General features: G+C 32.8%; 2 pseudogenes across 2 annotated transcripts; both read right to left on the bottom strand.

The window, feature by feature from the left end:
* Nucleotides 1-8,437: 8,437 nt before the first annotated feature.
* LOC308492840 (ADP-sugar pyrophosphatase-like) lies at nucleotides 8,438-18,482 on the bottom strand (annotated as a pseudogene). Its single transcript has 2 exons — nucleotides 18,463-18,482; nucleotides 8,438-9,018 (listed from the first exon to the last, which is right to left on the bottom strand). The product of its transcript is annotated as an ADP-sugar pyrophosphatase-like (transcript).
* Nucleotides 18,483-21,725: 3,243 nt separating this feature from the next.
* On the bottom strand, nucleotides 21,726-23,032 carry LOC308492839 (pre-mRNA-splicing regulator WTAP-like; annotated as a pseudogene). The gene is made up of 2 exons: nucleotides 22,649-23,032; nucleotides 21,726-22,404 (listed from the first exon to the last, which is right to left on the bottom strand). The product of its transcript is annotated as a pre-mRNA-splicing regulator WTAP-like (transcript).
* Nucleotides 23,033-23,341: the final 309 nt, after the last annotated feature.

Raw genomic sequence — 23,341 nt, 5'->3', positions numbered from 1 at the left:
TTCCAAAATTGCTATGAAGGTGCTCCTGTCAGTGCATCGCTTCCCACTGGAGTACTTCAAAGGTGACCATGGTGATATTCAGCAATGAGGTATGTAGCACTTTTTCTAGGATGAGTTCATGAACTTAATTGTCTGACCTTGTACAAAAGCCATTTTTTTGTAATAATGTATGCATGACTTACACGAACCTCAGCATTTTATGTAAATAACAAATAAATTCCATAAGAACTATTTACAACATGTTGTTTATTTATAAATGAGGAGTAAAAGGTTTTGAGAGGTTATGTGATTTACCCAGTCATATGGGCAGTGAATGAAAAAGCCAAGATTCAATTCATATCTGTCTCCTCCAAATTCTCTTTTCTTATTATTCACACACATATGAAGATATTCTGAGTTTCAAAGACATGGAAATACTGACTTATAAAACATCAGAGTTGGGAAAAAATAAAGACAGTTTTCATTAAATCTCTTTAACAAATAAAATGGAAAGAGGCAAAATGTCTCTTCTAAGGTCATAGTTGTAATGATGGAGTTAACTTCTTTCCACTCAGCCCACCAGTTGTCATCAAAGGACTCAGAAAGTTTATTAATCACCAGTATTCCTAAAAGAATATACTGAGTTTACATTTTAGTTCTTATTCAAAACTCAAATTCATTTAATGCAAAAAGTGTGCATCATACAGACATTCTCTATGTCTCTATTAGTTATATTCTAACTCACATTTCAGTCTATATTTTCTCTATTATGTTAGAGTTCAATAGCAAATGCAGAAATACAGTCACACACAAATATACACATGTACAGTCTCATACACACAGCTTTCTCTCTAACAGATATAAGTGTTACTGCTACTTTTTTGTAGTGTTTTAAATTATTATTACATATTGGTTCTTCAGAATTGACTAATTCACTTTGAGGCAAATGGATTTTTAAAGTAGAAAAAACTGAACTATGCAGGATAGGTTCATATAAACTTTTCCGAAAGCTAAAGAGCATTCTTCATTTCTTTTCTCACCTTGACCAACTCAATGCAGAAATGCAGCCTTTAAACAAAGATACTGAGCAATATAAATAACCAAGAAGAGTTTTCACAGAGTACATGCTGGCATCTCAAAATATTGATCTCAAAAAGTAAATGGAACAGCACATTGATCTAGGAAGAATGAAAAGCAGGTGAAAGCCAGAGAACGGGCGAGATATTAGTTCTCACAAAGAGTAGAGCACATCTTGCAGAGAAAATCGAAGGAAGACTGAAAAGGTGAAAGAACAGAGAGATCTTAAAGTGAAAGTAAGGGAATTTTGATCAAATTATCTCATTTTAAAAGTGTAAGGTGAAGCCAATAGCTGAGAATAAAGTTTTGAGGAGGAAGAACACTGAAATGGATGAAGTTCAGTTCTAGTTTGTATTTAAACAGAGAAGATTTAAGAGTCACCCGATTTCACTAGATTAGTTTTCTTTATATGTTCATTAAAAAGCTGGTCTATTCCAGTGATGTTCATGTTCTACTCACAGGACTGGCCCTAACTCCAACCCCAGAGTTTATCTTAAGCAGAATCCACTGAATCAAACAACTTACAAATTCATTTCCAATTATAAATTACCAGCATGTTTCCCATGATAAGTTTTAGTTGAACATCACTAAATCAAGGTCACCTTGATAAAAACAGAATATAACAAACAGACTTTACAAAAAAAGAATGTAAGTAACTAGTTGCCTTTCTCTTGCTGCTTTTAGGATTCTCTCTTAGTCTTTAACCTTTGTCATTTCAATTATATTGTGTCTTGGTGGGTTCATCTTGTTTGGGACTCTCTGAGCTGCCTGGACTTGTATGTCTATTTCTTCCACCAGGTTAGCAAATCTAAAATCCACCCATCAATTTTATTCAATCCCAATCAAAACCTCAGAGCTTTTTTTTTTCTGTTTTTAATGCAAATTGATCCTGAAATTTATATGGAAAGGCAGAGGAGAGCAACTAAGTTAGTCAACACAACTTTGAAATAGAAGAAAACATTTGGAGGACTCTCACTACTTAATTTCAAGGCTTGCCATAAGTTGTCATTAACAAGATAATGGGATATTGACAAAAGGAAGGGCATACCAATCAATAGAAGAGAAATTACAGTCTAGAAAGATACTCCTACACAACTGATTTTCAAATAAATTGTGAAGTAAATTTAATAAAGAAAGCAAAGACTTTCAACAAAGTCTTTACTGGAATATTTGTACTGGAATTTGTACTGGAATAACTTGACATCATACAAAAGAAAGTGAACTTTGGCAAATTCTTTACATCAAACAAAAACAACACAAAATGGATTATAAACCTATTATAAACCTAAGTGTGAACATAAAGCTATAAATCTTTTACAAGAAAAAAAGGAAACATATTTGTAACTTTGGCTTAGGCAAAGGTTTCTTAGATACAACTCAAAATGCACAATTCAAAAATAAAAAGAAAAGTTGGACTACATCAAAATTAGAAAATTCAGCTTTTTGAAAAAATCAAATATAAAAATAAATAGAAATAAAAAAAACACAGACTGGGATAAAATATTTTCAAAACATACAGTTGATGAAAGACTTAGAGAATACAAAGAATTTGGAAAACATAATTTAAAGATTTGAACAGACACTTCATAAAACAAGGTATAACCAAATGAAGGATGTGCTTTCCATAGTCACAGTTCAAGTTCTATAGAATGATTTTTCCCTTTGTTCTATTGATTCTTTCCCCTTTTAAAAGAGGACACTGTTTGCATAGAAAATGAGATTTCTCATAATCAGTTTTATGGATTTTCAGTACTCCTGAATAGTAATATATACATAATAGAATAGTAATAGAATAGTAATATATACATAATAGAATATATGAAGACAAACAGAAAGTGTGTTTCTTAATAGTATTATGATTTCTTGGGTTTATGCTAAAGAAGTCATAAAAATTCAAATGGAAGAAAACATATCAATAGTTTTTCAGCAAGTACATTTTTTATTCAAAGAAAATCAATGTCAGTTAATTTTGGTTTAAACATTGCTGGCAGTACGTGACTAACAGAATGGCCTGAACACACTGTGTGACTCTGCCAGGACTGCAACAGTGACATGAAAGACAAGGATTCATGAATGTTAATGGTGGGTATTAAAACAGATTCTTCTCCCAGATTCAAAGAGCTATAGTAGGGATGCCAATCAAGTCAAAGCTTAGGCAATGAGTTAGCAGGTTACAATCAATAGTGAACCACTAACTCTGAGGGAGCAATTTTAAAAAAAAAACTCAGTTCAATTGCATACATGAAAATAGCTGTAAAATGTTTCCTGAAAAATCTAAACTCAGGTCAAATTGACATTGGACTTCTGAAGGAAACAAAGTGGAAAAAGCTGCATTAGCATCCAATAATATGTTCAAGAAAAATAAGATGATAATTATGTAATGAATTTACTACTCAGTCACATAAATTTTGTAACAGACTCTCCTCCCCGAAGAGCATTTTGATTGTATAAGAATAGCCATAGCCACAAATAGTAATAGTTGTTATTAAAATTAAATGGATCATACTATTTTAAAAGTAATTATTATATATAACTGTAACAACTAAATATCAGAAAATATAACAACTCAATCTTGTGTGATATATAAAATATACAATAAAATACTATGTATTCAAAACTTACAATATGTAAATTTCTAAAATACAGAAATATTGTTAATTACAGTGTTCAATTTTTAATATAAATTTTAGATTATTTACTGTATACTTTTTGTCACTGAAGTTTTTATTTGGAAATTTATATTAAGAGAAATGCTAAATCATCCTAGCATTCACATTCAAAGAGTTTTATTGCACTAATCAAAAGCCATTATGAATAAGATTTTCAAAATCTAGGTCATACATTTTATGTGTACTCAGAGCATAATTTTACTTTCAAAATATAGTGAGTAGAAATGAGATTATGCTTTCTACACAAAGCATTTATGTATATCGTACTGGTATGTCTCTTGCATTGATATGGATATTTTAAAATTACTTTTGTGATTTTTCTGCTTATACATTTTAAACTTTTGTATTATCTATTGTATGTTTTAGAAAAATCTATTTAGCATCAGTTCACTTATTCCTTCATTTTATTAGCTGTTTTTTCATTTTACAAATTGTTGGGGGAACTATGCATGTGATGCTAGATTAGATCCTTTGTGAAATGAAGACAAAACATAGTTCTGCTATTGAATAGCTTGCTGTTTAAAGAGGAAGAGAGACATTTTTTGTTTTTAATTATATAATGTGAAGAGTTTTTTGGTTTTTTTTTGCATTTTTTTGAGTGATGGATGTTCAGGATCCAAATATTTGAATAATTTGTCATACTTAAGTTATTCATTGAAAAACAACAGAAATAAAAATGACATTACTTGAAGAATGAAGTCATCCAATAAGTTTCTAAAAGATAGCTGGTAGTAAAATGATAGTGAGAAGGTAGGCAGATGGATGGTAGTAAGAATGGAGCTTTAAATTTAGAACAAAGGCTAAATGAAATTATGGTAAACAGTATAAGTACTGCAAAATTAAAACTAATTTATAATACTCTAAACTCCTAATTACTAGAATGGAAAAAAGTAAAAGGAAATTCTAGATTCTCCATGAAAGGGAAAAAAAATGGAGAGGGTGAAGGATCACTAAAATTGTAAATAAACTGACACTATTTGATTGAATGCATTATTCATACTTTTAATAAACACAATTAAGTTAAAAAAATAATCCTAGTGTTGAAGAGGAACTGAAAATTGGCATGTCAAAATACATAGAAATAATGATGATAAAACAACTACCGTGTTTCCCAGAAAATAAGACATAGCCGGACCATCAGCTCTAATGCGTCTTTTGGAGCAAAAATTAATATAAGGCCCAGTATCATATTATATTATATTATATTGTATTGTATTGTGTTGTATTGTATTGTATTGTATTGCATTATATTATATTATACATTATTAAATAAGAACTGGTCTTATATTATAGTAAAATAATACCGGGTCTTATATTATTTTTCGCTCCAAAAGACACATTAAAGCTGATGGTCCGGCTAGGTCTTATTTTCGGGGAAACACGGTACATATTAGATACTATAAAGTCAAGTTAAACCATTCAATGGACAATCCATAAATTTAAATTCTCACTTTACCAAACAAGAAATTAAGATAAAATGATTAAAAAATAAGGGTATCTGTCAATGTCTTTCATCATGTTAATAGATCAAAGGGAAAGTCAGTCATATGACAACAACCATAGAATTACTGGGGATTTTAAGGTCTATTTTGTTCTTATTTTTTTTTTAACAAGAATGATTAGCAATTGTCTGAAATTAATTGTAAATTATGATTTCTTCTCTGCTTACTATTTTTAAATTTTTCTAGTTTGAATTTCTTAAATTCAGTTTGTTGCATTGAACTATCTCAGTACATCCTTTTAGGAATACTGGTGGTAAATAAACTTTCCTAGTCTTTGAAAATATTTTTATATTGTTAGCACACTGAAATTATTGACTATAGAATTATAGCATCAACTTAATTTTGCCTAAAACTTTTGCAGGCACTGTTCTGTTGTCATAAGAAATTATTTTAATAGTGACTGATATATTTTTAATTCTAACTTTTTATACATCATGCTTATTTAAAAAATTTTAATCTTGGTACTAAAATGTTACTAAGATGTGGTTTGATTTTTTAGGTAGCTATACATTCTGCCTGGTATTCATTGGGCCTTTCAATCTGATAATTTGTCTTTCTTTAGAATTAACAAATGTTCTATTATTTCTTATATCCACCCAATTTTCTTTTATTTCCTCCTGTGACTCCTATTTGAATAATGATGGAATTTTTGACATGTCCTCCATTTTTTCGAACTTTTCTCAAATATAATCTTTTTCTTTGTAGTGTTGCAGTGATTTCAGGGAGGATTTTCTGGCTCCTGTCATCTAGATCACTAATTTTCTCTTCATCAGTTTCCATTCAGTTACTCAGTTCCTTCAGTCCTCAGTTTCCATTCAGTTACTCAGTCCTTCTATTAGTTTTTCTGCCTTATCCACCTTGATTTGAATTCCTAAGACATATAACAGTTTTCTTGGAAAAGTAATACAAAAAGCAAAATCTTTTAGAAATGTTGAATCGGCAACTATTTTTGAGAAAATAGCGCTGTGTGGAAAAACATAGATAATGATCATTAAGAATTGAAAAATGATACAGATGAGTTGGGCTCAGCATGTAAAAAACTTTAGGCATATTGTAACCAATTAATTTTACTCATAATTTTATTTATTTGTTTGTTTATAACATTTTTTTATTAGTTTCAGGTGCAGAAAACAATGTGATTGTTAGACATTAATCATTTATATCCCTCACCAGTGACAACCCTCTCCCCCATCCACTACCCCTCTGACATCCCACACAGCCATTACATTTCCACGGTCTTTAATCCTAATGCTGTACTCCGCTTCTTATAGATGCCTGATCACTTCACTGTACACCCGAAGCTGAAGCTGAATATTAATGAATGTCAACTACAATTTTATACATAATTTTCCTGTAATGTATATAAAATATAATGTATTTTAATTTATAATCTATGCCTATATCTAACCATCGTGATATTTTTTCCAAAAAACAGGAATTCAAATTTTAAAGTAAAAGAAAAAATTGTGTTATTTCAAAAAGCACAATGTCCTTGTTTTTATTGGCATATAAAATAGTGGTGAATCATAGATTTAATGAAATACTACACTCAAAGTAATTGTCATGGCAAAGGACAGACACATTCTTAAAAATATGATGTAATGTTTTGAACTTTGCATTTAGAACATGCTTTATTTATTAAGTAGTAATTGCTTGGTTCATATGCAAAGATACTCTTGATATGATCCAGAAGCCTTTTAACTGCTGTGCTGAAACTACGTCAAAGGGGGCAAGGTATTTCAAGTATATTTCAGAGTCAGTATTAATTTTTATATAATCAGCTTACCTAAGAAAATCATTAATGCTTTTTTATATTACTCAGGAATCTCTATTAAAAGGCCACAGAGTTAAATGGGTGAATTAGGACACAAAATATTTATTTTGTGTGAGAGTCCTATTTTGAATGTATGTGAGGGAGACTACAATTTAGAAATCCCTTATTTTGCTTCTGAGGCAAAAGTCCACTTGAGCTTGGCGTGACAATACATCTGCTTCAGTTACATTTTAAGAGAACCTTTTTTAGCTCTTCATTTTAAAGAGTTTTATTTCTTCTCAGTTGACCAATCATTACTCCGCCCCAATCATCCCCAGGCTACCTCTGCCTCTTCCTTGGAAAAAATCAGAAGTTTGCTGAAATTATCTATGTGGAGGAACAGTAAATGACCACATGTAAGTAGTTGTAGATACAAACAGGTTCAGCACTGCATGTGGGAAAGCAGCAGTTTTGACACGAGGAAGAATCATAGAGTCTCGTTTTTCAACTATCTTCAGGTTGTCCTCTAGGGTACCCTGAGCGGTTTCAATGTCCCTGCAGGAGCCTGACTGAATTTAAGTAACAGGAGGAGCCTGACCCCACCTTATAGTCAATTTTAGGAATTATGAATAACAGTGAAGTGGCCAAATGTGCCTTGACACTGAGGTTTAATACTTCAGAAATGGGGTCTGATGGTCAATAACCATCTAGCCTGATAAGCTGGTGCATTGTGTGAGATACACTCATCATTAGAAAAAGTGTTAAGTCTAAGAGGCAATTCCAGATGTCATTCATAAGTAACTCTCTATAAATGAGGGTCTCTTTCTCAAAGTTCACTTCCTGTTATAGGTACATGTTTTCTGAGGTCATTGCTTATAGCCAGGACAGTCCCTGATTCGCCAGCATCCATACAAAAGGGAACGTTTAGAATATGCTGGTAATTTTGTATACCTCTAGAAGATGCTAATGGTGTCTTCCATTCTCTCAAGCTGCAGAATATCTCTCTATTTTATGCATGGGTTTCTGGGTACCTTTCCTCCACCCAAGCTGGTGGTAGGGCCCTGTTTCTATTCTTCATCAACTTTATATTAGGGGGAAAAAATCCTAGAATGACACAGGTGTCTGTCATTCCCAATAGCTTCCCTTTCACTTCAGAGGCTGGATACCCACCTCCCTGTCTAACAGCATCCGGCGTCTTTCCCATGATAGTTCTGTTCTCATTCTAGCTTAGCGGTGAATCACATTTGACAAATAATTTCTTGAACAAACATCATCTCATGTCTTTTGGCTTCTTCTTAGGGGCAGATGTTTATATTCTGTCATTGTTTCAGCTTCCACTCCCATCATTTTTAAAAAAAAACTCTGTGTTGCTTTTATTATATGAGAAAGCTAATGTCAAATGTACATTAAACGAAGCCGAATAGAGAATCTTAGTGAAGCAGGACTGGTGGTCTTGTTTACAGAGACATGGACACCATCTTTTGGCCCTGACACTTCAGGAAGGGCACTTCAAACGGCTTTGTGTTTGCAGGTTTGAGCGTCAGAGCATAGGGTAGACTCTGGCATTCATTGTCACATGTTCTTCAGCTCCTAGATCATCAGGTCTCTGCAGTAGGTCATTCTTTGGTAAAGAAATTACTTCCCCAAATTTTCCACCTCCTGGCTTTAGTTTAGGTCTTACATTTTCAGCACCATCAATATTAAGAGTTACTTTCATGATGTGTGTGGGACAGTTTGACAAAACTGGATCCATACATACAGCTGGAGAACATTCAGCAACATCATTCTATAGTCAGTTTCTTCCTTAAGCTCCCAATGAGAGTTTCTGGGTCTTTATTATCATCTCTGCAGCCGGAAGAGAATTCCAGGCTGTAGCCTCCCATTGCTAGTGAGAACTGTTGCACCAGAAGAACGCATTCATAATGAAGCGTTCTTTGCAGCACTGGGATAATCTCCACACCATCAGTCGACTGTCCTTTTCTGGTTATATGTTTTCCAAGTTCTAGTTTTACCAGTAGAATCCATGTATGTTGTTTTTCTTCTTTTTTTTTTTTTTCATGTTTGACCCACTTCCTCTTGAAATTAACTTCTCTGAAATAATAGACTGTTTGGTATTCTGAGAAGAATCTGTTGGTTCTTGGTTTTCTATTTTCAAACTAGTCAGTCTTCGCAGTGCTCAGGCAAGAAGTTCAGGTTCACAACGTGGTGTGAAAAGGAAGGTACTCCTTTGAGAAAGGGGATGAAAAAAGAAAGGATGAGTCTGAGGCAGGGGTCCCAGGAGATGCTGGTGCTACAAAGCCCTGCTGACCCATTTTAGACTTCTCTAAAATGTTAAGATAATAATTTGTGTTGTGTTAAGCCACTAAGCTTGTGGTACCATGTTTCCCCAAGAACAAGACATAGCCGGATCATCAGCTCTAATGCGTCTTTTGGAGCAAAAATTAATATCAGACTCGGTCTTATTTTACTATAATATAAGACCAGGTCTTATCTAACATAATATAAGATGGGGTCTCATGTTCATTTTTGCTCCAAAAGATGCATTAAAGCTGATTGGCCGGCTAGGTCTTATTTTCCAGGAAACGGTAGTCTGTTAGAGCAGAAATGGGAAACTAATACAGATGGGAAAGGACATCCTGAAAAGAAGAATCTGCAAAATGCAGAGACTTGATGCATGACCTTTTCAGAGAACAAGGGAGGTTTGGAGTCTTTTGAGTCCATAGTCAGGTGGAAGAAGGGCTGGGGAGGAGATTCATATCAATAGAGACAAGTACAGTTACTTGCCAGACAAAGGTCTTCTGCATTTTAAAGTAGATTTCTCTCTTGAAAATAATATGGCCAGTGATGAGCTGGAAACACTGGAGGTATAAGACCAAGAGGATTTTTATATTCTATATAATTTTACTATATTCTACCCATATTAGCCCTTCACAAATGCTTAAATTAGATGAGTAAAAGAGGAAAGGTTTAGTTAAACCTAATAATATTCTCTACCATGCTTTTTTCTTCACTCATAATGATTCCTCATTTCCTCTTCTTTCATATAAGAATGAGCATATGAAATCATTATAATAAGTGTAGCAGTGTACTTTAATTTCTCCTAGGGAGCTTACCATACGGCTCCTGTCTTTTTGTTATTTAATTTAACTTGATCTGTTAAAAATCAGGCTTGTAATAGCTCATATGTCATACTCATTAAAGTGTCATATTCTTTAAAAAATCTAATCCCAAAAAACATACATACCTTTGATAAGAAATATTTTTTTTGCTGTACAGCTAAGAATAAAAAATAAATGTGCAAAGAACAAAAATGAATGCATTTAAAAATATTGCAGTTAATTTTGTCTATTTAAATTTTTGCTTTAATAATTGATTGGTCTGGGAAAATGCAACTGATTTAGACAAATGCAATTAGGTATTTAGATGAATGCAATTTGATCTTTAATTTGCCTATCAAAATAAATTTTAAAAAACCTCTCAATCCAAAGTATATGAAAGTAAAGATTATTGACACTCATCAACATTCATGAAAAATGCAAATTAATGCAACCTTGAGATATTTTATGCTGATGAATGTAGAAATTTTTAACAAGTATCTAATTTAAGAAATATTGTGGTCATATTGGTATACGTATTCCTCACAAAAAGAATTTACTAAGTGTACATTTTTGTACAACAAAATGACATTATGTAGCAAGAGCCATAAAATGTTTGTTTTAATTGACATAATTAACTTATTTTTGTAATAATTCAACAAATTATGATTCTTTTCTATTTCTAAAGAAATAGTTCAACAGAAATTAAAAGTGTATTATCAAAAAGATGTGTAGAATATATTAAATAAAACTTAAAAACTAGAAACTATCTTATCTAACATTGGAGTATTAAATCATAATACACCAACACTGTGAAATATTATGCACACATTAAATACAATCATTATGAAGAACAGATAGAAAAAAAAGTGGCTTAGTATAGGTAAGGTGGAAATATCAGAATACGATAAGCAGTATGATAACAAAACTGTATGTGTAGATTCTGCTATGCCAAAATTAAATGGAATCAATGTGGTAGAATTGTTTTTTAGTTTCTTTTACATTTTCAGGGAGAAATATTTTTTAAAGTTAATGAAATTTCATTTACAACTAAAGGAGTGATTATCTTTTCTGACAATGTGAAATCCAGATTTATCTTTAAAATTCTGGTTTGAAAAATGGAGAAAACTGAGACAAAAGTTGCATCTTTATCTAAATATTTTTAATTTAGCGTTAAACGTAGAAGTAGCTATAGTAAAACAATACCCTCAATTTTTCTTTTACAAAATAAATGACTACTCCTGCTTTTAGGCATAGTATCATCCTGGTCCTATAATTTGCTTTATGACATCCAGAGAAGATTTCTCCTTCTTACCATAATCTTGTATCTTTAATTCATATTGCTGAAGTCTATAGAAAATCCCTTGGAAAGATCTTGGAATTCCCAGAATAGTTTATATTGTAGCTGGAGACACAGAGAAACTTGTGTAATCTGAGAAGGTTTAATTTGCATCCAGTCACTGATTTTCTAAAGATCTTCTATTAATAATAATAATGTATCTTTTTATATGATATCTATGCTAATAATTCCACTTTCTATTTTTATTGAACTTGCTAGAAAATGTAGAATATGCCAAAAATAGTGTTAATGAGAATCACAAATGTCTTATTTCTGGATTTGCTATTCATAACTAGTGTTTTATTTTTATTTTGATGTGTACAATTAAATTTTGGTAAAGATTCTTTATCATATTTGGGCATTTTTCTTATAGTCCAATTTTACTTAAATTTTTATTTAAATATTTGCTCAAATTCATCAAAAACTCTTTAAGCACTAAACTGTGGATTTATAACACAATTTTGATTAATTTGTATTAATAAGATCCCTGGGATAAAAAAAGAAAAAAAAGTTGTGTATTTTTGTAATAAACTAGTTCATTGTGGTGAATTTCTTTATCTTAATGCTACTAAATTCAATTTTCTCTTATTTTATTCATTTTTACATTCAAATTCATAAATAAACTTTCTATATATATTTTGCATACTCTATCTGTCAAGCTGTGAAGTTACCCTAATGATAGACTGATTTTTTTCTTGGGGGGTGTGCTGTACATATTTCTTTAACACTGAATATTTCTGTTCTATGAAACTTAATTTAAACTCCCCCCAAAGCATATGAGCCTGGTATATTATTTACAAACGAGTATTTTTAAAAGTCTTTCTGGTGGAAAATATAATTATTATTGCATGTATAGGTATTCTACATCTTTTTGCATCAACTTTAGTCATTTCTTGAACATTAACCATTTTCTCTACATTTCTAAGTGTTACTATAGTACTTTTAATCTTTGTTCTGTTGTGATTGTATATTCTTTCTTCTCTCTGTCTTTATTTTGGTTAAATGATTTATTTTCTTACTTATGAGGTATTTGTCTATTTATCCATACAGAAGATCATTTTAATTTTATTTTAAACCTTTCTTAAAATTTCCATTAATTTTAGTGTTTAGCTTAATTTAGTGTTTGCATTCTCCTAATATTATAGTTCACATATTGAGCTTAATTTGTTTGTATCTGTTTTAATAAGAAAAAATAGATATACTTACATACCATAGATAATGTAAGAAACTTTATTCTTTCACAATTTTTAAACATTTGCTAATTTCAAGTATACTCTCTTCCGTGACCAAGATATTCATTAGAAGTCTGCTGCTCCTCAGGGTGTGTATACTCAATCCCTCTACTTCAAATCTTTCCTCACTTGTCACTTCCTAGTGAAGCTTTCTCGAACCCACAGCCCCTCCACTCTGTACTCCATAACCTTTTCTTCTGCTCTGCTTTTCTCCACAACACTTATCAGTAGTCCAAATATTACATATTTAATTCTTTTTTTTTATGGTCCATCATTCCCTACTAATAGAAAGTAAGCTCCAAGAGGAAAAACATATTTATTTACTAAGTTTGTTCTTGCTCTATTCCTACATTGCAAAACATTTCTTTGCTCAAAGTAAACACATAATATGTATGTTTGAGCTAAGAAGTGAATGAATAAATTGATTTTCAGATGGCAAAGGTTTTTTTGTTTATTTGTATATTGCTGATCTTCTCACCTCCCAGTTTCTGTTAGAAGAGACTCAATATTAGTGTTATCATTGCTGACTGTGAGAATCTGCAGAAGAGACTCAATTATCAAGGCTTTGAGAAGAGTTTATACCCTGCTTCCCTGAAAATAAGACCTAGCCAGACAATCAGCTCTAATGCGTCTTTTGGAGCAAAAATTATAGTAAAATAAGACCAGGTCTTATATTATATAATATAATATAGTATAATATAATGTAGTATAATATAATATAGTATAATATAATATAGCATAATATAATATAGTATAATATAATATAAAATATAACATAATACCGGGTCTTATATTAATTTTTGCTCCAAAAGACGCTTTAGAGCTGATGGTCCTGCTAGGTCTTATTTTTGGGGAAACACGCTAGTGTAGGGTTCTGTTGTTTGTAGTGCTTGGTGAAAACTGGATGCAAACTCAAAACAATGTTGACTCCATGATGGAACTCAAAGTAAGGACTTCCTGCCCCTGATTTCCTACAGGGAGCAGCCAGATCCACACGTGACGAGACCGTCTATCTTTGCTTACTTGTTGTACACAGTACTGGAGTAATCAGATTAATGTCACCGGTAGAGAAGAAGATTTGCGGTTTGGGGTTGAGGAATATCCATCCCTGGTAACCCTTGAGAATGGTGGTCCCCTCAATATGCTTCATAATAGCTATTCCAACGTGTAAAGAATTGTGGCAAACTTCCTCTATGCGCTGCATATCTTTCTTTTTTCTCTGCTAATCAATGTACCCCTGCTAAATAAACATTCATATGTTAACTTTCTTGTGTGTTAAGCAATCTCACATGCTTTGAAATGGAGTCCTCACAAATTCACAAGCCGGTTGAAGGGCCAGAACAGTTTAAAACAAAGATATCCAGATGCACATGTAATTGCTATGTTGATAAAACTGTACTTCTGTGATGGAAGACAAGACATGGAAAGGTAAGTACAGATTCTATTCCTCAGAGATAATAAAAAATGCAGTGCAGTAAAAATAACTAATACAATCATATAAGACAGAGAAAAAATTGCAAAAGGTTACATGGAATAAAAAGAAACAGACAGTGTAGAAGAAGAGAGAGAGAGAGAGACAGAGAGAGGGAGAGAAGGAGAGAGAAAATTAGGACAGAATCATAACAGTGAGAGGTATGACCTTGCTATTTACAATTATTTGACTGTTTTAGGGTGTTTGTATAATTTATTTTGTTGTAATTTAAAACTGAACCTTTTTTAAAGCTGTTTTTGGTTCATAGCAAAATTGAGAGGATGACTATCTTTGCTCCACTATATTGTCTTTACTCCTTTGTTAAAGATCTGTTGACTATATTTCTGACAATCTATTTCTGGGCTCTTGAGTCTGTCCCATTGATCTATTTTTCAGCTGTTCTTCCACCAGTACCACACTCTCCTTATTACTGCAGCTTTACATTAAGTCTTGCATTTGGCTAGTGTTAGTTCTTCGTTTTTAATTATTCTCCTTTAATAAATTGTTGGCTATTTTGGGTCTTTTGACTCTCCTTATAAACTTTAGGTTCAGCTTGTTGATATCTGAAAAACTATTTCCTGGGATTTTAATTGAGACTGCCTTGAATACATAGATCAAGTTGGGAAGAACTGACTTTTTGATAATATTGAGTATTCCTACTCATGAACATAAACTATATCTTTATTTAATTTTTCCTTGATTTCCTTCACCAGAGTTTTGGTTTTCCTTATATAAGTGTGTCCCTAAGTATACCATTTTTGTGTGTGCTAATGTAAATGGTATTGCATTTTTAATTTCAAATTCTACTTGTTCATTGATAGCATATAGAAAAATGATTGAATTTTGTATGTTAAACTTGTGTACTGAATCCATATTTTAATCACCTACTAGTTCAAGGAGTTTTTTGTTTTTTTCCCATCGTTTTTTTTTTTTTTTTTGGATTTTCATGTAGATAGCTGTGTCATCTGTAAACAAAGATAGTTTTATGTCTTCCATCTCAATTAATGTAACTTTTATTTCTTTTCTAGTTTTATTGCATTAACTGGAACTTCCACTATGATGTTGAAAAAGAGTGGTGAGAGAAGGGGACATCTTTGCTTTTTACCTGATCTTAGTGGAAAAGTTTCAAGTTTCTCAACATTAAGTATGATGTCAGCTATAGTTTTTTTTTTTTCTTTTCTTTTTTATACACATTCCTTATCAACTTGAGGAAGTTCCTCCTCTCTTCCTTGTTTACTAAGAGCTTTGATCATGAATATTGTTGGACTTTGTCAAATACTTTTTCTCTATCTATTGATTTAATCATGTGATTCCCTTTTAAGCCTGTTGATGCTATAGATTATGTTAATTGATTTTCAAATATTGAACTAGTCTTACATATCTAGGATAAATCTCATCTTGGTCATGATGTATACTTCTTTTTATACATTGTTAAATTAAATTTGCTAATATTTTGTTGAAGATTTTTGCATCTTTGTTCATGAAAGACATTGGTCTATAGTTTTTTTGTTATGTCTTTGCCTGGTTTTGGTATTTGGGTAATTCCAACCTCATAATGAATTCCTCTGTTTCTATCTTCTGAAAGTGATTGTAGAGAATTAGTATAATTCCTTCCTTAAATGTTTGGTGGAATTCACTAGAAACCCATCTCGATCCATTGCTTACTGTTTAGGATTTTGGAATTAGCTTATATCTGTTAATATGCTGAATATTAATGGAGAGAGTAGATTTTTAAAAAATATCATTGGAAATATCGCTTGTGTTTCTGCATTTAGTAAGATAATGGTTTGAGGATTAAGTTTACATAAAATACATGTCCTGTTAAGAAATTAAACATCAACTACTACTTCCTTAAGTTTATTTTTCCCCTGGATTGGATTATGAATTATGAAAGATGAAACAAAGATTAAAGAGATGAAAGATCAATTTATCATCTATGTAGAAAATCAGATGATTTTCTCCTTAGATCTATTAATAAGGTATACAGAAAACAGTTAATATAGCAGACCGGATTGCTATTCTTTGAAAGGACTGCTTATAAGTTCGACTACTGGCTGGTATCTAGGAATTGGGATTTTGGGGGTATTATCATCATCTAATAGATAAGAGTGGCTCATGGGCCTAAACTGTACAAACCATGTGGGTACCACCAAACTCCCTTCTTTTCTTCTGGGAATTTTAAATTTTGTTACATGTTAGGTAGACAGTGCCTGTGTGGCCAGCACCTCATAAAACCCTGGGCACTAAGCCCCTAATGAGTTTCCCGGGTAAACAATATTTCACATGTATTGTCCAAACTTGTTGCTACCGTGTTTCCCTGAAAATAAGACTGGGTTTTATATTGTATTTCCCCGAAAATAGGACTGGGTCTTATATTGATTTTTGCTCCAAAAGATGCATCAGGGCGTATTCTCAGGGTATGTCTTATTTTTTCATGTACAACAATCTACATATATTCAAATATAGTCATGTCATCTTCTTTTGGAACATCGTCATAACATACTAAATGCGTCTGTCTGGCTGACGATCTTAACTGGCGCTTATTTTCAGGGTAGGTCTTAATTTCGGAGAAACACAGTAACAGAATGAAGTTCAGCATCTGTGACTCCGCGGGAGAAAACGTGGAAATTTGCACCTGTTTTTATCCAGACTTTTCCCCAAATGCTTTTTTCCTTTGCTGATTTTGCTTTCTAACCTCTCACAGTAATAAATCATAATTATAAATGACTATATGCTGAGTTCTGTAAGTCCCCCTAGCAAATCACCCAACTAGGGGTTTGGTTTATGGGATTTCAAGCATATACAGTATTTTATATTAGTGTATTTCCTACTATTGTTTCAACCTTGTATTCCTAGAATACATGTCACTTGATTATGGAATAATAGTTTCTTAGTGAATACTTGCAGTCTGTTTGCTAATATTTATAAAGTTTTTGAATCAATATTAGTAAGTGATATTTTACTTTAATTTTCATTTTTAACTGTCTTTATCAGGTTTAAGTATAAGTGCTATATTTACTTCACAAATAGTATTAGAAGTTTTTCTTTATTTTCTATGAACTGGAAAAGTCTGAAAAGCATGGGCATTATCTAGCCTTTTAAATTTTTATAGAATTTTTCTTTGAAATCATATGGGCTTGATGATTTATTTTGAGAGAGTGTCTTGATAAATTTTTCTATTCTCATATGGAAATTAGCCTATTTAGGCTTTTGATCTGTACTACAGTCAATTTTGGCAAATCATATTCCCTTAGGAAATTACCATTTCACCTTTCAAATATATTTCAGAGAGATCTTGGATTTCAAAATAATGTATTCCATTTCAATGATTACCTCCCCATTGTCATTCTTATTTTCATGATTTACATTTTCTTCTTTTTTCTCAATTTGCCTAGTAAATTGGTCATTTTGGTAAACTTTTACTAAAAACAATGTCATTTTTATTTAGTAATTATAACCAGTTATTTCCCAATATCTATATTGAATTTTGCTTTTGTCATTCTTTCCTTTCTTTTGTTTCACTTGTTTTTCTTTTTCCATCTTTATTTTTTTACGCTAGGAATTTCATTCACTTACATTTTTAATTTTTTTGATAAAAGGGTTTAAGACTATAAAATGTTCTCTGATCACTTCTTTAAGCTTTCCATATATTCTGATATAGAATACTTCTATTATCAATAATTTTAGGACAATAATTAATTTTGGATTATAATTTATATTTCATCCAAGAATTTAATAAAAATAAATATAAAAAATATAAAAATAGAGGAAACAGTTTATATAAAATTATATTACATTACAAATATCAAGTAGCCCAGTTATTTTACATTTCCAGATTAACCATTAATAGCTGCCGCAGTTCTATAGGATAACACCTATAGGTAGCCTTCACTTTGCACTAGAAAATTTCCTAAAACAGAATATGGAACAGCTTGAAACTAATGAGAAAATCATGTGTTAGAGTTTCTTGACTTTCCTATTTCTACCTGATGGAAGCCAAGGAACTTCAAAAGTTCACAGGCTGTGCTGAGACAAATTAGAAAAGAAACATAAAAAAAAAAAAAAAAAAAAAAGGTATTTGTGTAGAGTACATTGCCCAGAGATGCAACAAATTGGTCTTTCTAAAAATGATACTCCTGCAATGGAGACAGTTTAGAGTTTGTTAGCAATTTCTACAAGTCTCAAGGGGTTCAAACTGTTCAGAAACAGAACAGAATATAGTTCAGTATACTTTCACACAGATTCAAAAGTTGTTGCAAAACTCACCCTGGAAATCTTCAGAGAAAAAACATTTAGCTACTGTTTTCTGGAAACTTTCTATATTCTCAGAATAATCCTCACAAACCGGTTTAGGTTGGCCCCCATGGCCCATGAATCTGGCAATATTGAGGGAAGTCATGACATTCTGACAGCTGGACCTCACTGAAGCCATGTTAGTGGGGAAGAGTGTCCATTAGTTTTTAATCATAGTGGGTAGGTTTCGTGAAATGACACTCACTTCTGCATATTGTTCTGCATATTGTTAGCTCTCCTTTATGGCAAAAAATATTTTAGTATTTTTTTTTTCTTTTTGTTACTTATCTGTATGCAAGCATCTAGTATTTTGCTGATGATTCCTATCTTTATATTCCTTATATTTCTCTATTCTCTTCATTTCGACTACATTCTCTCTCACATCAAATACTTGCCCAGACCCCACTACAAAACTTTTCTCCATTGGTTACATGTAGTTTCCTCTCAATAATTGGTTAGTGAGTCTTGTAAGACTCCATGGTTAAGGCACTACCCCCTCTCTCGCCTGAATGATTATAGCTTCCTAACTGGCCTTTTTGAGTTTTACCTGTTCCCCCTACAGTCCTTTCCTAACATGGCAGCTGGAGTGATTACAAACAAGCAAACATACATATAAGCAAATGTTGTCCCTTTTCTCTTGAATTGGCTCTAATATAGTGGCTTCCAGTGTCTGTAAGAGACAGAGACAAATTACTTTAAATGGCCACCAATTTCCAAATGTTCTGAGACTTTCTTTCTTATATCTCCCTGACTTTATTTCCTATTACTTCTCTCCTCCTTTATAACATTTCACACTCCCTAGATGCATTATACCATGTAGGTATTACATGGATTCTGCTGCTTGTTTCTTCAAACTTTTTCTCATGGCAAGGGAATGGAAAAGGAGTTTCTGAGATTTCTATGGAAATATTTTATAATTCCACTTAAAATAATAATGTGAATATTTAATCAATTTTAGTTCTTTTTCTTTTAATAAATGACAGAAAATAAAAAAAAGTTTTAGAAAAATATTTTATTGAGATCACAAATCTCTGCTTATGATTGTGGGTAGTTATTAAAGAGTATATTTAAATTTCTATTTTTGAAATTATACTTTATAGTCATTACTTTGGAGTTAAAAGCTGCTAAATTATATTAGTCTACAAGTATAAAGCACAGTTAGTTAAAATCAATTTTGTCAATAATAATATTTTATTTGAACAAACTGTATGCTACAAGTGACTTTTTGGTGTAAATGTTATGTTAGTCCATATTTCTGGGCCTGTTTTAAAAACATATGTAAGCACTGCCAATAACTAATAATGCCATGTGACTTTAAAATCTCCTCAGAAAATATTTTAAAGAATAGGGAAGAAACGATTTTTAGGAAACATTTTTATTGAGGGTGTTGGACAGCATTATACTATAATAAAACAAGTGAGTCATTTAATCCTATTCACGACTAAACTGTTCTTTCAAAAAAGGTAAAATGGTTCTTTCAATGTCATACAGCAAATATATGTCACAACTAGGACTTAAATTCATATTTCTCTCTATCTGTAAATGTTTTCCTCTTTCCACTATCACACCATGGTCTCATAAACAATAATAACTACTTTTGATATAATAACCACAATTTTTACTCACTGGTATTAAAATCTTTACATACCAGGAGAAATGTTTAATATCTTCTGACATGTTATGTTAAATTGGGTTTAATATAGTAAGGCATTTAAACATATACTTTATGTCATGTACATATTTTAAGTGTAACGTTTTTATTCTTAAAAGAAGATTTTAGAAATTGGAATAATTTTAGAAAAATAATTTTCTTTTATAGAAGTACAATGTACACAGAGAAAATTCATTCTTGTTGATGTACAATTCTGTCAGTTTTGAAAAATATACTCAGAAGTGTAGCTATCACAGCAATCAAGACACAGAAGTGTCCAATCACTGCACAATATCACACTCTGCCTCTTTGTGTTTCAATCCATTCACCTACCTCTAACTCTTCATAATCACTGATCTGTTTTTATGTTTTTTGTTCCTAGTTTTTCCTTTTCAAGAATGTCATAAATTGGACTCATATTGCACACAACCTTTGAATCTGGCTTTTTCACTTGGCAAAATATATTTGAAATGTATCCATGCTGTTGTATGCATCAGTAGTTTGTTCCTTTTCATTGCTGAATAAATATTTCATTGCATGCATGTATCACAGTTTGTTTCTTCATTTACCCATTGAACGTTCTTTCTAGATTTGATGATAATTAATCAAGTTACTGTAAACTCTGTGGAAAGATTTTTGTTTGAACATAAGTCATTTATCATGGGTAAAAACTAAAAAAAAAAAAAACAGATTTCTGGGTTTTACAGTAAGTGTCTGTTTAACTTTGTAAGAATCCACCAGAGTAGTTGCAAAGGTAAATTTAGCATTGCATTGTGACTATATCTGTTAAATAACAGAATTTCCTCATACTAATACTGCACTTTATCTATTATGAAGAGCTATGATCTAGAAAAATTCAGCCATTTATCCTAAACATTTTTCATGTTTGCCAAACTGATTTCACAGCATTCAGATTCATATCTTAATAATGGAGCTTTAGAATTAATAATGAATACAAGTTAGTAGTAAGTTGAATTTTTTTTTAGTAATAAAAATCTTTACTTAGGTTTGGTCAGTACAGGTTAAGATAGACTGGAGTCAGAGCAATATGCATTAACAGGGTACAACAGTTCATAAAAATTGAATAACTATGTACACAAATTTCTTAAACATTCAGTCACCTAAAAAAAAAGCTGCACAGATGTATGGTGGAAAAAACATCATTTAACACTGAAACTGCTACAGGACTCCATCAACAAGTCCAACTTTCAGTGATGAACTACTCTACTGAGCAAACTTGGCAGTCACAAACCCACATCTACTCTAACAGGTCTGAATGGTGCAGTAGTCTAGGAACAGCGTGAGACTCCCTCACACAGGTCGGGTTCTAGATAGCCACAGATTTATGCAGACATCATTATGTTATACTTTAAGGAAAGAGTTCCATTTACAACTTCATCTGAACTCATACAAAAATAACCTGGCCCTACACAAAGTGTCCTGTGAGCAACAAAGTAATTAACTGTTAGCACTTCCAAAGTTGCAGAGATATTGAAGCAAAGGAAAAAAAGAAAAAGAAAAAAAAAAAAGGAAGAGAAACACACACACACACACACACACACGCACGCACAAAGGCAAATTGTGACAAAAGTATGTTTTCATTTTATGGACAGTATCCTCTCTCAAATTAAATGACACTGTGTACAAATTTGCTGGAGACACTATTACAAAATTGAACCTTGTACATTGACAGTTGAGTCCAAGCCATTCTGAACATGGTGGGAACCTGCAGTTAGGTTACCTTTCCCTATTGAGGGAAAGGGTTTTTCCTCTTGAGGTTCATGATTGGAGTGTGTTATTTGAGTGCAGTGTGAGAGAGTTTTCAGTGCCCGTGGGGCAGTCTACATTTTCATACCCCACACTAAATCGGTATGTAACTACTGCCTCCTCTGCCCGTTCTTTCCTCCTGGAGAAGAAGGAAAGTCATCTTCAGTTGTGTTCCCCTCCCTGTGAAATCCGGACTCAGACGTCCTCTGCTGAGAACTGCCTCCATTTAGCCCGTTGGCCAGCCCATTGCAGTCTAGCTGTGGCCGCTGCCTGTCGCACAGGTTCAGATGATGGAGTCCTGCTGGTCTTTGGGGCCGTTGTTGGTACTGAGACAACTCTGGCTTGTTTCCCTGAGTTGTTGCTGAAGAACTAGAACGATACGCTGCATTCCCTCTACTTCTTCATCAAGTTGAGTGATCAAGTCGTTCAGTTCCTCCTGACTGTGTTAAGCTCCTCACTATATTTCTCCTGTGAAACCAATGCTGCTTCAAGTTGTGCAATACTTCCCTGGGACAGCTGCATTCTGAGCTCTGGTTCTCCTGGATAAGCATCCTGCACTTCGCCATGAACTTTTGCCTGTTTGGAACAGATTTGAATGAGTAAGAGAGAACTTAAGTAACCTTTGTTAAAACTACTCAAATGTTGGGACAATCTGGACTATTTATCTTCCATTCACCTTAGACTCCCTTATCACCAAGAAAAAGTCTGAATTAGTGACCTGTAGAATGATCTGACGAAAAAAATTTACCTCCAGGACTATGAGGTGTAAAACTTCCAGGCACCCAGTTCATCTGGGGCTTATTCCAGTTTCTCCAGAGGCTCTTCCAGCTCACCTTTCATTTTAGGAAAAACAAGTTGATCGCTGGGCCGACCATTGTTGAGCCCAGCTGGGCCACATTAGGCCACTGGGCTTGCTTGCAGTGCTGGATTTGAGGGGTATGCTCTTGCGGCTCTGCTCCTTGGTGGCTAGACCATTACAAGGATGTCTTCCTGGCCAGCAGACGCTTGCTGTGGTTGCTTTGATTTTTCTTCCAACTCCCTTTAGCCAGTCATTTCACACGGTTAAGGTCAGTGTACTTGCCCTGCAAAGCTTGCCACATGCTTCAGGCCCTTTCCAGCTTAGAAGTAATTCATCACGTGACAGAACTTTGAAGTCTGATTCACTCAGTTGAACCTTTTCAGGAAGAGGTTCCTCGTTGGTCATCTAGAATCTCACCAGTGGCCTCCCCACGGGGATACAATCACCAGACCGCCACCCACCCCACCATGGGGAGGGAAGGCAAACGGATCCTCGCCCGATGGGGACTTCCAAAGGAGGGGCTGAGCCCGAGGACCCCGAGCTATAAGATGAAATGTTTTTAAATTAATGTGTTTGTCAGTACTTTTCTCGTTTAAATAATGTATATGCACTTCATATATTTAAATTAATGCTAATATTAAAGTATTATAAATGAAACCTAAATATTTCAAATAGAGTAACTATATTGAAGTTGAAATTTATAAAACTTTCTTT

Source organism: Rhinolophus hipposideros (assembly GCF_964194185.1).
Source record: "Rhinolophus hipposideros genome assembly, chromosome: 25".
Classification (NCBI taxonomy): Eukaryota; Metazoa; Chordata; class Mammalia; order Chiroptera; family Rhinolophidae; genus Rhinolophus; species Rhinolophus hipposideros.
Note: the sequence above shows the minus strand (reverse complement) of the source record. Positions and strands in the feature narration are given on the sequence as shown.